The 16,882-nt window shown below is 42.2% G+C and overlaps 1 protein-coding gene across 8 annotated transcripts in view; it reads right to left on the bottom strand.

Moving 5' to 3' along the window:
* The window catches only part of LOC140738596 (ATP-binding cassette sub-family C member 9-like), a 188,490-nt gene that overhangs the window by 163,053 nt on the left and 8,555 nt on the right, over nucleotides 1-16,882 (bottom strand). Inside the window, exon 1 of one of the 8 annotated variants that reach the window (XM_073066118.1) lies at nucleotides 16,193-16,300. The exons of the other annotated variants lie outside the window; for them this stretch is intronic. The gene's annotated coding sequence lies outside the window, so the exon portion shown is untranslated. Of the gene's footprint in view, nucleotides 1-16,192; nucleotides 16,301-16,882 lie in introns of those variants that run through there. 8 annotated transcript variants of the gene reach the window in all.

Here is a 16,882-nt window from a genome sequence, read left to right as displayed (position 1 = left end):
TATTGTACTAAAACTCTCACAATCCAAATATCAGACTGCATCTCTGCAGCAAATTGCCTTCGCCGATCCAGTTGAGAGTGAATATGACAAGGCAGAATGAAGAGGTAAGCTTTATTTGTCACATGTACATCAGAACATATAGTGAAATCTGTGACTTACATCAAATCAAATCAGCATGAACTGTGCTGGGCAACCTGCAAGTGTTGCCATGCTTCCAGCATCAACTTGCATGCCCACAACTTACTAACCCTAACCGGACGTCTTTTCAATGTGGGAGGAAACAGAAGCCAATGCGGTCATGGGGAGAACGTATACAGTAAATTCCTTACAGACTTCAAGAATCAGACCCTGATCTTACAGTGGATGCTGTAAAGCAACTGTGCTGCCATACAAAGTGGTTAAAGGAGAGTTTTATATTTACTTCATTAAAAGTGCCTGTCAGAAAGGAAACAAGAGCAATGCTCTCCACAACCAAATAGATCACATCCTGCTTTTGACTTCAGTATTGCTCTATATGAAGGCAGCCAACGAAGTCTCTGTGGGGAAGGACTATAGTCCAGGGTCCTGCCATGACTAAACACTGTGTAACAGCCTCTTTAATGTTTTACAGGGGTATTGTTTAAGAAAGAAGCTTTCATGATATGAACGCACTGTAAGGGAATGTATTGGTATGAAGGACATCGACAATGACATGTCTTGGTTGCATTTTCTGTATTTATTATGAATCACCACATCACCAGCACAAGCCTACCCACCAAAGACATATTGTGTATCAGAAAGGTGCCAGAAAAGGGGCAGTAACACCATGAACGATCCCACACACTCTGCTCATGGACTGTCCGTCTAACTCCCATCAGGGAGAAGGCTACATAGTATTCACACTAGGACCACCAGACCCAAAAATAGTTACCTTCCCCAGACAGTAAGACAGATCCACACCTCCACCTGCTATACCACCCCTCCATACCCCCAACCACCTCTGCTTTATCATTTCCTGTCACCTTAGGTACAGACATTCCTATGCCTAGTGTCACTTTTGGATGTACTATGGATATATGTATATGAACCATCTTATGTATTTATATTTATTGTGTTTTTTAATTATTGTGTTCCTTATTTTTTTTGTGCTGCATTGGATCTGAAGTAACACACCATTACAGCACAATACAAGCCACTTAGCCCAGAATGTTGTGCCAACCTTCTAACCAACTCAAAGAACAATCTAACTCTACCCTCCTACATAGCTCTCTATTTTTCCATCATCGATGCAACTAAGAATTTCTTAAATGCCCCTTATGTATCTGCCTTTGCCTTCCCCAGCAGGATGTTCCACACTCACTGTCTGCATAAGAAACTTACTGCTGACATATCCCAGCCCTCATACTTTCCTCGAAACACTTTCAACTTCTCCACCCTTGTATTAGCCATTTCCACTCTGGGAAGAAGGGTCCACTCTATCTACGTCTCTTATCATCTTGTCACCTCTATAGAATCACTTCTCATCCTCCTTTGCTCCAAAGAGAAAAGCTTCAGCTCGTTCAACTTGTACTGATAAGACACTAATTATTTCATTCTCCATTACACTTGTGCACTAGAAATTTTGGGGGAAACTTGAGGGGAACTCTCTGAGATTACAGAGACATTTGGTTGTGGAGTTTAAGCACCAAATTTAAAAAGTGAGTGGAGCCTGTCGGGACATTTGGTGCGATTAAGATCACAGAGATAATTGTTTATGGAATTTAAGTGCCAAATTTAAAAAGCCAGCAGGGCCTTTCAGGATTTTCTGTGGAGATGGAGACTGTTTCGGTTAATAGGCACTTAGCAAGTGCCAATGATAAGAAGTTAGGTTTAGGCAAGCTGGGCATTGTGTGAGTGGGACAGAGTTAGAGTGGGCAACCGAGACTTTGGCTTACGAGGCTTCAGCAAGGAAAGGCAGAAGCTAGGTTGTGGTTACTGTCAGGTTTCTTTATCTTCGTCTAACAGTGCCTATGTATTGAGCATGGATCTCAGCACAGAAGCATGCTCCTCATCCAACATCACTGATCTACCCAATTGCTACATCCGGATGCAGCTCCAGACAAACCATGTTAGGGAACTTGATCTGGAACTGGATGACCACTGGCTTTTTCACTCCTAAATTGTTGGAAGCTGGTAGCATGTGACTGTCAGAAGAGGGAAAGGAATAGGCAGAGCACCTGTGCGACCATTCTCCCCAATAACCACTTTGGATACTATTAAGGATACATTGGACGACCTACCAGGTAAAAGCTATAGCAACCAAATCTCTGGCGCTGAATCTGGCTCTGTGGCTCAGAAGGGAACTGGGGAGAAGAAGAGGGTGGTGGTGCTAGCGGATTCAATAGTTAGGGGAAAAGACAGACGATTTTATGGATGTGCACGAGACTCCCAGATAGGTGCCAGAATCAGATTGGAAGGATGAGCAACCAAAAATAGTGGTAAATTTTGGTGTCAATGACATAGGTAGCAAAAGAGATAAGGTCCTAAAGGGAGAATATAGGGAGCTAGATAGGAAGCTGAAAAGCAGAACATCAAAGGTAATAATCTCTGGCTTGCTACCTGTGCCATGCACTAGAGAATCTAAGAATCAGATGATTTAGCAGATGAATGGGTGGCTGATGAATTGATGTAGGGGGTAGGCTTTCCAATTTGTGGATCATTTGGGATTTCTTCTGGGAATGTATGGACTGTACAAAAGGGATGGATTGACCTGAACTTGAGGGGGACCAATATCCTTGTGAACAGGTTTTCTAGAGCTGTTATGGAGGGTTTAAACTAGATTGGCATGGGATTAGGAACCAGAGTGATAGGTCAGGTGATGGGGAGCAGTTAGGGTAGAGGTTGATTGTAGCATGTAGAGCAGGGGCACCCAACCTGAGGTCAATGGACATCTTGTTTAATGGTATTGTTCCATGGCATAAAAAAGATTGGGAACCCCTCACAGTGTGATGGAGAGGATGGATGGTTAGTTAAAAGAATGGGTTGGATTGGTTGCAATGTGTCTATTTTAGTGCGAGAAGTATCAGGATTATGGGTGTTGAACTTAAAACATGGGTGACTACATGGGACTATGGTGTTGCGGCCATTACAGAGACTTGGCTGTCACAAGGGCAGGAATGGCTACTGGATATTCCAGAGTTCAGATGCTTCGAAAGTGACAGGGAATGAGGTAAAAGAGGTGGGAAGTGGTATTGCCAATCAGGGATAGTATCATACCTCCAGAAAGAGAGGATATTGTGGAGGAATCATCTACTCAGTCAGTGTGGGTGGAAGTCAAAAACAGGAAGGGAGCAAGCACTCTATTGGGAGATCTCTACAGACAGCCCAGTAGCAACAGAGACAATGAGGTGCAACTTGAGAGGCAAACTTTGAAAAGATGTAAAAATAACAGGGTAGTTGTCATGGGTGACTTCAGATTCCTTAATATTAATTGGCACCTCCTTAGTTCAGAAGGTAGATGGGACACAATTTATTAGGTGTATCCAGGAAGGATTCCTGATAATATATGTACTGTAGATAAGCTAACTAGAGGATAGAGCATACTGGATCTGACACTCCGTAATGAGCCTGGTCAGGTGACAGACCGCTCAATTGGTGAGCATTTCAGAGACATTGGCTACAACTCCCTGCTTTTTACCATAGCCATGGACAGGGGTAGGAGCAGATGGTATGGAAACGTATTGAATTGGGGAAGGGGAAATATTAAGGAAATTGAGAGTGTAAATTGGACACGGATATACTTAGGGAAATGCACAACAGAAATGTGGAGGTTGTTCAGGGAGCACTTGCATAGGGTTCTGGAAAGGTTTATCCCATTGAGGCAAGGAAAAAGGTAATAAAGTGAAGTAACCATGGTTGACAAGAGATATGGAACATCTACTCAAGAGGAAGAAAGATGAATACTCATGGTTTTGGAAGCAAGGATCAGACAGGGATCTAGACTGTTACAAGGAAGCCAGGAAGGAGCTTACGAGTGGAATAAGGAAATCTGGAAGAGGACATGACAAGGCTTTGGCAAGCAGGATTAAGAGAAACTCCCAAAGCATTCCACATGAAGAACAGGAAAATAACTAGAGTGAGACTAGGACTCTTTACAAGTAAAAAAAAGAAACATGTGAATCTAATCAGAAGAAGTAGGGAGGTCCTTAAGAAGTACTTTGCTTCAGTATTCATCAATGAGAAGGATCTTGAAAGATGTTAGGTCAGTGTAGAACAGGTTGATATTCTGGAATATGTTGACATTACGAGGATGTGCTGTAGTTTTTGAAGAACAATAGGATAGATAAGTCTCTGAGGCCGGACAGCATATACCCCAGGTTACTGTGGGAAGTGAGGGAAGAGATTGCTATACCTTTGGGGATTATCTGTCTCCTCACGAAGCACAGGAGTACTACCAGAATATTGGAGGGTGGTAAATGTTATTCCTTTGTTCAAGAAAAGGAAGAGGGAAACCCTGGGAATTATAGGTCACTGAGTCTTAATCAGTAGTGGGAAAACTATTGAAGCAGATATTTAGAGATAGCATTGATGAGCGTTTGGAAAAGAATAGTCTGATTATGGATAGTCAACACGGCTTTGTGAGGGACAACTCATGCCTGACGAGCCTAATTGAATTATTTGAGGAAGCGACAATATAAATTGATGAAGGTAGAGCAGTAGAAGTAGTGAAAACGAATTTTAGTAAGGTGTTTGAGAAGGTTCCCCATGAAAACCTCATTCAGAAAGTTAGAGGGCATAGGATCCATGTAAACTTGGCTACATGGGTTCAGAACTGGATTACCCACAGAAGGCAGATGGAGCATATTCTGCCTGGAGGTCAGTCTGGAACACCAAAGGTGTTCCACAAGGATCTCTTCTGCAACCCCTACTCTTTGTGATTTGTATAAATGACTTGGATGAGGAAATGGAAAGGTCAGTTTACAGATGTCATGAATGTTGATGGTGTTGTGGATAGTGTAGAAGGTTGTCGTAAGTTACAGTGGGCATTGATAGGATGCAAGGGAAGTGAGAAGTAACTCCCCTTTGAAGGTCGGACTCGAAGGCAGAATACAGGGTTATTGGCAGGGTTCTTAACAGTGTGGAGGAACAGAGAGATCTTGGGGTCCATCGATCCCTCAAAGTTGGAGCACAAGTTGATATTTAAGAATATTTCATGATGTGTTGGCCTTCATTAGTTGGGGGATTGAGTTCAAGAGCTGCAAGATAATGTTGTAGCTCTATAAAACCTGGTTAGACCACACTTGGAGTATTGCTTCAGTCTGCTTGCCTCATTATTGGAAGAACATGAAGCTTTAGAGAGGGTGCAGAGGATATTTGCCAGGATGTTGCCTGGATTAGAGAACGTGTCTTATGAAGATAGGTTGAGTGAGCTAAGGCTATTCTCCTTGGAGTGAAGAAGGATGAGAGATATCTTGATAGAGATGTACAGGATGATAAGAGGCATGGAGTGACAGGCAGATACTTTCTCCCAGGGCAGAAATGGCTAATCCGAAGGGCATCACTTGAAGGTGATTGAGGAATGTATAGGGGAGATGTTAGAGGTTGGTTTTATTACACAGAGAGTGACAGGTTAGTGGTAAAATAGATACATTAGAGGCATTCAAGAAACTCAGGTGCATAGATGAATGAAAAATAGAAGGCTATGTGGGAGGAAAGGATTAGATTGATCTTAGAGTAGGTGAAAACGTCAGCACGATGGTGGTCAAAGGGCCTGTACTATGTTGTACTATTCTATGTATAAAGTTGTGAATAATTATGACATTTTTTAAACAAATTTAGGGATAAGATATGCTCTTCAAGAGTCCAGGGATCATCTGTTAGTCACAGAAAGGTGAAGCTACACTGAATCATTCAGGTCAGGCTCAGGAATTTGTAATAGACCTGCTTTTGGAGGGATGTGTGCACACATTATTAGCATTCCAAGGGGAATACGTATATTCAAATCGAGGTTTCCTCATGGCTTCCCTTCTCAAGTGATCCACCATTGGGATACTAATAAATGTCTTGTCTGAGAGATTCTTAGAGAAAGCCCATCGGTGTATCTTCATACACTTGCAATCCCTACAAAGGGAATTGGGAAAAGGAGCAGGAAGCCAGGGAAATAATTTTCCACCCCCAATAAAATGAACGCTGTGTTGGCTTCTGTCACAGTTCAAGTCCCATCTATAGGGAGAGTCTCAGAGATAGACAAGACTAAGCAGAAGCCTAAAATCTCTTTTCCCTTCTTCATTTCACTGCCTTGTGTATGGTTTGCTCTTCTAATGCAATGAGGGGAATGATTTCTTATAGCAATTGATCCCAATGAACAGAACTTCAAAATTAATTCTTTTCTCAAAATGCAATTTCTTTAATAGTAAGTGTACCTTTAAGAACTGTGTGTACTATGGAATATACCTACTAGTGCATTGTTGGACCAGCCACCAAACCTCACTGACAAAATCTATGCAGAATGAAGAAAAGGTTTGGATACTTTCTTGATCCAAAGGAAATTACAGTGTCACAGTAGCATAACAAGTGTACAAATATGTAGGCCTCCATTAGTCTCGATAGACCATGGATTTGCGCCTTGGAAAGTTTCCAGGGTGCAAGCCTGAGCAAGGTTGTTTCTTTTTATTATGGAAGACTGGCAGTTGCCCAAGCTGCAAGTCTCCCCTCTCCATGCCACCGATGTTGTCCAAGGAAAGGGCATTAGGACCCATACATGTCTGGTTAAGTGCCTTGCTCAAGGACATACACGCAGTCTCAGCCAAGGATCAAACTAGTGACCTTCAGATCACTAGACGAACACCTTAACCACTTGACCACGCGCCAACACTGTACAGATATAAATATTAGAAGAGAAGTAGAAAGAAAAAAAAAGTTACCTCAAACAGTCTAACAGGAAGGAGTCATCACTTCCCCAGCTATAAGTTGACTCATTATAGAGCCTAATGATCGAGGGTAAGAATTACCTCAGAATGCTCTTTGGAGTCTATTACTATAAGTGCTCCTCTGTTCAGCCAGGGTGGCATGCAGAGGGTGATAAACATTGTCCAGAACAGCCAAGATTTTCCATAGGGTCCTTTGTCCTACCACAGCCTCCAGTGGGTCCAGTTTGACTTCTATAACAGAGCCAGCCTTTCTAATCAGTTTATTGAGCCTGTTGGCATCACCCATGTTGATGCCATTGCCCCAGCACACCACCCCATAGAAGACTGTACTGGTGACAACAGACTGGTAGTGCATGTGAAGGAGGGGCCTGCACACTCCAAAGGACCTCGGTCTCCTCAGGAAGTAGAGGTGGTTGGTACTCCACTCAAGTTTGTCATCCAGGCACACCCCCAGGTACTTTAGGTCCTCACTACATTCACATCTCCACCATCAATAGTAACAGGGAGCAGCACAGGCATAGCTTTCCTAAAGTCCATCACCATCTCCTTTGTCTTACTGATGCTGAGCTGCAGATGGTTCAGCTTGCACCATTTGACAAAGTCCTCCACCAGGACCCTGTATTCATCCTCCCATCCTCCCTTTATACACCCAGCTATTGCTGAGACATCAGAGTATTTCTGCTGATAACATAACTCAATTTTGTACCCAAGGTATACAGGGTAAACAGGATGGAAGCCAGTACAGTCCCATGTGGGGCCTCAGAGCTGCTTATAGCCTTGTCTGACACAGCTCTGAAGCTGCACAAACTGAGGTCTACCATTCAGGTAGTCCATTATCCAGGATACAATGGAAGTGTCAACCTGCATTGAAAGGAGCTTTTCTCCCAGCAAAGAGGGCTGTATGGTATTGAAGGCAATTGACAAATCAAAAAATATGATGCACACATTGCTTCCTTGCTTATCCAAATGGGAGTAGGCTCTGTTCAGCAGGTAGATGACAATATCATCGACTACAGTCAACCTGGTTGGCAAACTGCAGGGGATCAAGGGCTGATCTGACCAGGGGTCGGAGGTAAGCCAGGACCAGCCTCTCTTGGTTCTTCATGGTGTGTGAGGTCAGGGCCACTGTATAGTAGTCATTTAAGACTTTCAGTTGGCCCTTCTTGGATACTGAGACCACACATGTTTTCCACACAGTTGGGACCCTTTCCAGGCTGAGACTCGTATTGAAGATGCGCTGCAGAACTCCACACAGCTGCTCAGAATGCTCCTTCAGGACCTTGGGATTCACACCATCCATTCCCAATGCTTTGCCATGTCTGAATTTCCCCAGAGCCCTTCTCACCTGCTCAGTAGTGAAGATGGAGAGTTGAAGATTGGGGAGTTGGTGGAAGGTGGGAGTTAGGGGAGGTGAAGATCAGGATGATAGCAGTTGGTATGTGGAAGTGTTGATGGTAGGTGCAGAGTATTTTGGACATGTTTGAAGTTCTCTATGCTGACATTTCCAGGTAACATGCATTTTATTCTGCTCACAGACCAGAAAATGACCATAAAAAGCTTCAATCAGCTATCAGAGAGACACACCATTCAGCACATTTACAAGGAGCACTGCTACAAGAAAGCAGCATCCATAACCAAAGACCCGCACCATCCAAGCTTTCTTCTCACTACCACCATCAGGAAGAAGGTGCAGGAGCCTTAGGTCTCACACAATCAGGTTCAGGAACAGTGATCGCCCTACAAATAGGAGCTTCCTAAACCAGCGTGGATAACTTCACTCACTACAACTCTGATTCCACAACCTACAGACTTAATTTTAAAGTCTGTACAACACATTTTCTCAATACTTTTTTTATTTGCACAATTTATCTTCCTTTGTACATTGGTAGTTATCTGTAAATTATGTTGTATTTATTTTCCTGTAAATGCCTGCAAGAAAATGGATCTCAAGGTTGTATATGGTGACATATACATACATGATGCAAGGAATAGAGGAATATGGATCAAAAAGGATTTAGTCTAATTTGGCATTGTGCTTATGGTAGACATTGCGGACTGAAGGGTCTTTTACTCTGCTCTACTGTTCTGTGTTCTATGTTCTGGAAACCATCAGTGGTGATACGTTAAACAAAAATCAATCCTGGTGGAGGTAGAATTGTAACTGTTAGTGTATCTGGCCCACTCTGTTGAGTACTACACTTGGAAGCAGTACGGTACAGTTGGATTGCTGTCACAGCTCTTGAACTCCCTTTGGAATACATTTCTCAAATTCAGTTATCTGTGGAAATTCAGCCTGTTTCATGTTGGCAATGTGAGCTGTGCTCTTCACAACAGAGGCAATTTCTGTGTAGACTCACTTCTTTGACACAAAACATTTTCCAAGCTTTCTCACTGCACTCCTGCATCTCACCTCTGACAAGCTTCCCATTAGAATGCAGTTAATCCATAGGACAAATGGGAAATGAAATGGCTCAGTCCACGTCCTCTTGTACTTATGGATGTTCAGACTTTGGGTTCCAAGTCATCATTAAGTCAGAGCAGCACATTGACACAGCTAGTAGAGCAGCTCCCTTGCATCAGAGATACAGTCCTGACCTCAGGTGCTGTCCGTGCGGAGTTTGCTTGTTCTCCTTGTGTCAATAGGGATTTCCTCCCACATCCCAAGGAACCGAAAGTTGATAGGTTATTTGGCACCGTATATTGTTCTGAGTGCCCAATCATGTGGCAGAATCTCAAGGAAGCTGATGAGAGTATGATGAGACATTGTTGTAGCAGACACTTGCACTCCACTATCTATTGGCAGTGCTGTTACTCACTTTCATAAGCAGCTGCAAAGCACAGACATTGCACAAAGGATGACAAGAGATAAATCAGTAAAATAGATGTAAACCCTCTCCAGCTCATGACTGGAGAAGCTATGAGGACACTAGAAGGTCAGGTCCAGGGCCTCCAATGTTTCCTTCTTAATTTATTCCTAATAACTTTGTTTGTTGCTTTTATATTTAGACTTTTTGCAATAATCCAACTGCTATATGGTCAAGCAAATTTAAATTTCCACAGATGTACCATGGAGAGAATTCTGATTGGTTGCATCACCATCTGGCCTGGAGGTGCCAATGGACAAGATTATAGGAGGCATCAAAGGCGTGTAGACTCAGCCAGTTCCATCACAAGCACAAGCCTCCCCACAGTCAAGAACATCTTCAAAAGCCAGTGCTTCAAGAACTTGGCATCCTTCATTAAGGACCCTTACACTCTGGTACATGCTCTTTTCTCATTACTAACATCAGAGAGGAGGTGCAGGAGCCTGAAGACCCACGGTCAATATTCTAGGAACAGCTTTTTCCCCCTTCAAGAATAGGCAGGGTTTTGGGAGCAAGATCCTAGGAGGAGAGTTGACATGTCAAGTTTAGATAGGGAAACTCTGGAGATGTGGTTCACATGAGCAGATCATTCAAGGAACAGAAAATACAGATTCAACGTGATAGGCAACAGTTAGCAGGGAGTCTCAACTGTTTTACGCTGTGCAGCCAGGTTGGGAACCCCTGACTTAAAGGCAGGCTTTGAGAAAAAAGGGGTCTTATTTAGAAAATTACCTATAACCTGTAATGTCACTGCCTTGGGGCTTTCAAAGGACTTTGGATTTACACTTGAATGAGGGCTATGGAGAAAGAGCAAAGGGAATGTAACTAGCAGGATTGCACTGCAAGGAACAGTGCAAACTCAATGGGCTGAATGGCCTCTGTCTGCACTGTAAGAATTCTATGGCTGTCTTTAGGAACAAATGAGCAAAAACCAAGTCACTGCACATGAAATAAAAATAAATCTGCAATACTTCTTCACGTTAGAATTTAAAATGATATTGAAATATTCTGTGTCATTCTATTCATAGAACTTTCCTGGACTGACAGTGGCAAAATGCAGGATTTTTTCTGTCTGTTGCTATGGACATGAGGAACTTCCCGGCAGAATGAGTATAAAGCACTTTATAGATTTGCCTATTTAGATTCCCATATTTCTTATTATTTACTGACTATAATATCTTGACTTTAAAGATTATCATCTCAGTCCTAAAATAAAAAAAACTGCTGTAAAAATAACATATGTTTCCAATCCACTCTGTCGGAAAATTATTTGGTTCACTATCAAAAGAATTTGAACAATATATTACAGCAGCCTTTCACTTGTTTGACAGCTACATCTCCACAGGTTTTTAAACACCTACCTCATATTCAGGGAACTAATAGAGTTCTCTCTCACTACAACAGTGAAGGATCATTAAATAAACTGGAAAATAACTAATGAATCATTGTTTGAATGTATAAAAGCTATCTGCAGTGTTATATTTTTGAAGTAGGCATAATCTTTGGAATCTCTTGAGATCACCATTATCTTTCTTCTAATAATCTGGGACAATTATTTGTTGACTCAGAGCAATTGAGAAGGATCAAAGCAAGAGGCAAGTCTTGTCTAGTAAACAAGGTCAAACCACATGTTCTAGACAACATTGTTTTCTCTTATGTAGCCTGCCTCCTGATGGTTCTCTCTCAATCTTAACAAAGATTAATTTTCAAAATTTTCCTCTGTTTAACACAGGTACCAAGGAGGATATACCATTAGCTTTAAAATTGACTCGGGGCCATAATCTCATGAGCTGGCTAGTCTGGAGGTCAATACCAAAGACCAGAGCTTGAAGGTCATTCGGAGGTATGGAAGTCAAATCCCAATTGTTGAAGTCTGGAGACTGAGGCCTGTCCTGGACTTGTAGGACTGCCCGTGTACGGATGGATAGGAGGGAGGAAAGGGCCTTGTTCTGTTGTTGTTTAGTTACCTGTCGTGTTCTGTGTTTTTCTGCCAAGCACTGTGAGGATTCTATGTTGGCACTGCAATGTGTGGCCATTCTTGCAGGCTGCCCCAAGCACATCCCTAGGAGTGTTGGTTGTTAACACAAATAACACATTTCACTAAAAACACAAAATGCTGACAGAACTCAGCAGGCCAGACTGCATCTATGGGAGAAGGTAGTGACAACGTTTTGGGCCGAAACCCTTCATCCTGATGCCAGCATTTTGTGTTTTTATTTATTTCCAGCTCTGCAGATTCACTCGTGTTAACACATTTCACTGCACATTTCGATATACATGTGATAAATAAATCTGAATCTGACCCTGATATGCCATACATCAAGCAATATTTAAACATCTGTATCATATGCCTTGCTGCTGTGATGCCCGATGACAGTTCTTTCTTACATAGAACATAACTGAGCAGGTTAGGTGATCAAGTATATCTTGACCTTAAATTTAAGGATGTGACTGATTACTGCCAAAAGATTCAGGGAGTTCACCACTTCCGTGGTTGATAAAAAATTAAGTGAAGATGTTTTCTAAATTGCCACACACATACACGCATCCCCAACAAAGCAAAACAAGAGAGGGAAATATTTTAACATTTAAAAAGTCCTCTATAAAGGCGAAGTTATTATGCACTTAATTTCTGCTGCTGCATCAGAATGGTGAACTGGGTTCAGAAGGTCTGTGCAAAGGAATTTCAGACTCACCATTCTGACTGCCTTGTGCTATTGGGTATTGAAGAGTGCCGTGGGCTACATGATTGGTATCTGTTCTGGGCACACAGTTTGTAGAGTTTGAATGAATGGGATGGTTCTTTCTTATCCCACTTTGATCGCTCTCTTCCCCCAATCCTCCGATCTTCCCCTGTCCGATGGCCAACCCAATCTCCTAACAACTAGCTTGTTGATTTAAAATTAAACACAGTCATAACAGGGATAACAAGTGCTTCCGGCAAAAGGTACCAAGTAAGTGTATACACAGTAGGTAATGGCAGGGGAATGACGGGGCTCATTTAGTGAGGGCATGAACAGAACAGGTCCCTGCTTAAAACTACAGCCACAAACAACTCATGACGGGACCTGCAACATCTGATTTCTGGAAGTATACAGCAGGTCAAACGCCAAGGCAAAAGGTACAAGTAGGCATTTCAGGGCAAGACCCCTGCAACAGGACTGAGAGGGAAGAGGAAACTTTACAAGTTCAGAAAAGTACGAGACATTTTAAACTGTAGGAACAGAATTAGACCGTTAGACCAGAGGGATGGGTGAGGCTGAGGGTGGTGGGTGACAAATGGAAACTGGGGAGGAAGAGGAAAAGGATAGGAAAGGTGAAAAGAGAGAGAAGAAAACCATGTGGACAGGTGTGTGTGGGAGGAGTACACCAGGAGTGTGAGTTACCTGTAAACTTCCCAAGTGGAATATGAGACATTGTTCTTCCAATTTGCATTTGGCCTCTCTACAGCAAGGGAGAAGGCTGAGGGCAGACCATTTGGTGTGGGTGTGGGAAGCAGAGTTAACATGTGCAGCTGGAGCTCATGACTGCAGACAAAGCGTGGGTCTCCACAGATCAGTCAGCCTAGTCTACAACTGGTGTTATCAGTCTATAGGAGGCCACAAATGAGCAGCAAATACAGTAGAGAAGGTTGCAGCAGGTAAGATAAATCTCTGCCCTGGTTAGAAGGAGTGTTTTAGTCCCAGGATAGAAGTAAGTGAGAAGGTTAAAGAGATTAAAGGGACTGGCTTTATTTGTCACATGTACATTGAAACATACAGATAAATGTATAGTTTTGCATCAAATCAAATCAGCGAGGATTGTACTGGGCAGACCACAAGTGTATCCACACTTCCAGCACCAATGTAGCATGCCCACACCCACTAACTCTAACCACATATCTTTGGGATGTGGGAGGAACTTTGTTAATTAGTTATTTGCTAATTTAATTCTTTATTGTACATAATGACATATTGACTTAATGCATTTTTTTGTTAATCTTTAATAATAATTAATAGAAAAGATTTAAAATGGGATGTGGGAGGAAACCTGAGCACCCGGAGGAAACCCACACGATCATAGGGAGAATGTACAAACTCGTTACAGGCTGTGGCGGGAGAGAAATCTTTTAGGAAACACCAAGTTTATTGAGATTTGAACTTTGAGATGTTTCCTCACTTTGAACTTTGTATTCCAGGTATTCTAAGTAACACTCAAAGTGCTGGAGGAACTCAACTGGTGAGGCAGATTCCATGGAGAGGAATAAAGAATTAACATTTCAGGCCAAGTCCTTTCTCAGCACTAGAAAGGAAGGGGGAAGAAGTCAGACTGAGAAGGTGGGGGGAGTGGAAGGAGCACAAGCTAGAAGGTGAGACCATGTGAGGGGGGAAGGTAAGTCAGTATGAGATTACAAAGTTTTTTGTTTTGCTAAGGCTTAATTTAGGTTTTGCTGATGATAATGGGCTTCAATTTTGTCAGTGATTTTAATCTGTCTTGATCATGATAAACACCAGTGCCCATTTATCTCAGTTAGTCCCAAGGCAGGGTACAGTAATCCCAAAAAAACAGCTTCTCGAGCTCATCCCCACAGCTGAGCCACTGCAGATGCTGGAGTTAAACTGAACTCTGAAAGAACTCAATAGGGTCAAGCTCATCTCTTCCTAATGTCCTGGTCTGCTCATCACTCCCCACTCCATGGGACATACCCCGCAACCACAGGAGTTATAACATCTGTCTCATCACCTTATATGAATGTAATGGTTTGCGTAACCATTATAATTCCAGCTCTAAGATCAGGATTCAATTCCTGCCGCAGTCTGTAAGGAATTTGTACACTCCCCCATGACTGTATGGGTTTCCACTGGCTGCTCCAGGTTCCTCCCGCATTCACGGGACAGTGTGTTGTGCACATGCCATGTTGACATCGGAAGCATGGCAGCTCTTGCAGGCTACCCAGCAGAATCGTCATGGATTTGATTTGATGCAGACAATGCATTTCACTGCATGTTTTGATATATTAATAACAAGTAAAGCTAATCTTTTTAAAAATCTTTTAATAAAAAGAACCCAAGAAACAATAGGGTTTGAGAATAAGCATAGAGTTGGCGACATGATAGTGTTATGCTAACTGCCAAGCTATTACAGTGCCAGTGATCAGAAGATCAGGGTTCAATTCTCACCGCTGTCCTTAACAGGCTTGTTCATTCGCCCAAAGACCATGTGGGTTTCCTCTGGATGCCCAGGTACCATATGTCATGAAATTTATTGTTATGCAGCAGTTCATTGCACAATAATGAAACTAAATTGAAGCAAGAAATATATATATACAGTTAAATTAACAAAGTAGTGTAAAAAAAGAGAAATGAAAATGTAGTGAGGTACTGTTCATGGATTCATTGTCCATTCAGAAATCTGATGGCAGAGGGGAAGAAGCTATTCCTGTGTGATAGGGATCCTTAATCATGGACGCTACCTGTTTTGAGGCATCGCTCCTTGAAAAAGATGTCCCGGATGCTATTGAGGTTAGTGTCCATGATGGAGCTCACTGAGTTCATAACTTTCTGCAGTTTACTTCGACCTTGTGTAGTGCAGATGGTGATGTAACAGATGGTGATACAGTCAATGCTCTCCATGGTACTTTTGTAGCTTTTACAACACAGCAACAAGCCCCTCTGTCCACCTTGTCCATGCCAACTGATTGCCCATCAACATTGCCCACATTATCCTTCTACAGCTTGCCTATTCCCATGCCTGTCTAAAAAGGCATTTGATCATGGTGAGTGCACCCGATTCCACCACCTCTTCTGATGTCGACCATTCACTTACTATCCAAAATCCACCCCTCAGATCCCCTTTAGAAATACTTTCTCTCATCTTAAAACTCTGCTTTCTTGTTTTTGATACTCTGATTTTGATTATTGAAGCTATTTAATTATGCCCAGCAAGTCACCCTTCACCCTCCTTCACTTGAGAGAAATAAACTCGGACTATCTAATCTCTCTCCATAATTAAACTCCTCCAATCCAGGCACCATCTTGGTGAATCATTTCTGAGCACTCTCCAGCTCCATTCCTCTTGCACTTGTTCTTGAATTCTCCCACCAAACCACATTGCCTCTCCATCTCCTCCTTCTCCAGAACTCTCCATACAAACCCCCGATGACTAAATCCCAATAGAGCAAACTTGTGTTAACTGAGACACGTCGTGACCAGCACATTTTGACCCAATTATGTGGCTGCCCCAATTAGCTGAAGTTTTATGGAAATAGTTCAAAGGCATAGCAAAGACAAACTACCATTTAACTGAGTAACAAATTATGCATTTAAATGAAATACAGAATGTTACAAAACTGTATTTATTCAAAATAATTATCAACAGATGAAATTCATCACTGCTACGTTCTTTTGATTGACTGGAAATAAGCAAAATCAGCACAAAAACCAAGTGCAGATGATGGCTTACCTTCATTGCATTCCTGCAAAATTCAAAAGAAAAAACAAAACAATCAAAAATCACTGCTTTTAGAATAGGTGTCCATCAGCCCAAATGGATACCATAACACAAGCCCACACAACTAACTGATGCTATTTAAAAACTGTTCGCTCTGTAACGTCTAACGGCCGTTTCTGGCATCTCCAAGCCTGAATGCTTGAAACCACAATGAGCAAAGCTGTTCTGAATTCTCGTACTGCTTATTTCTCACCAACTATCCGTGACAAAAATCACTGTTTTTTGAACACAAACACATGCAACTGATACTATTTACAAGCTGTTCACTCAAAGCACAGTGAGCGTCTAATGGCCAGGCAACTGCATGTGACTGATGATAGTTAGAAACTGTCCAAGTTCAGCAGCATAGTCTCCCAAATAAACAAAGGGAATCAGGGCTATTGTCTCAATTACTTCTTTGTTCTTTAAGAATTGTCCCAAATAAGTGGCTGGTCCAATTAACTGGAATCCACTGTATATATTTTTCAGTTGGTGCTAACTCTTAGACTGGTCATGCTTCTGTGAACTGCCCAGTGATATCTAGCACTCCAAAGCACTAACTAACTGCACATTGTTGTTATTGCTGCATTTCAAGGTTTTCACTGTGCAGTTAAATCTCTACTGTCTGCATATGTTCACTCAGAAAGGATCTATCATTGGAAA

Source organism: Hemitrygon akajei, chromosome 14 (genome assembly GCF_048418815.1).
Source record: "Hemitrygon akajei chromosome 14, sHemAka1.3, whole genome shotgun sequence".
Lineage (NCBI taxonomy): Eukaryota > Metazoa > Chordata > Chondrichthyes > Myliobatiformes > Dasyatidae > Hemitrygon > Hemitrygon akajei.
This window is presented reverse-complemented; position numbering and strand designations above follow the sequence as displayed.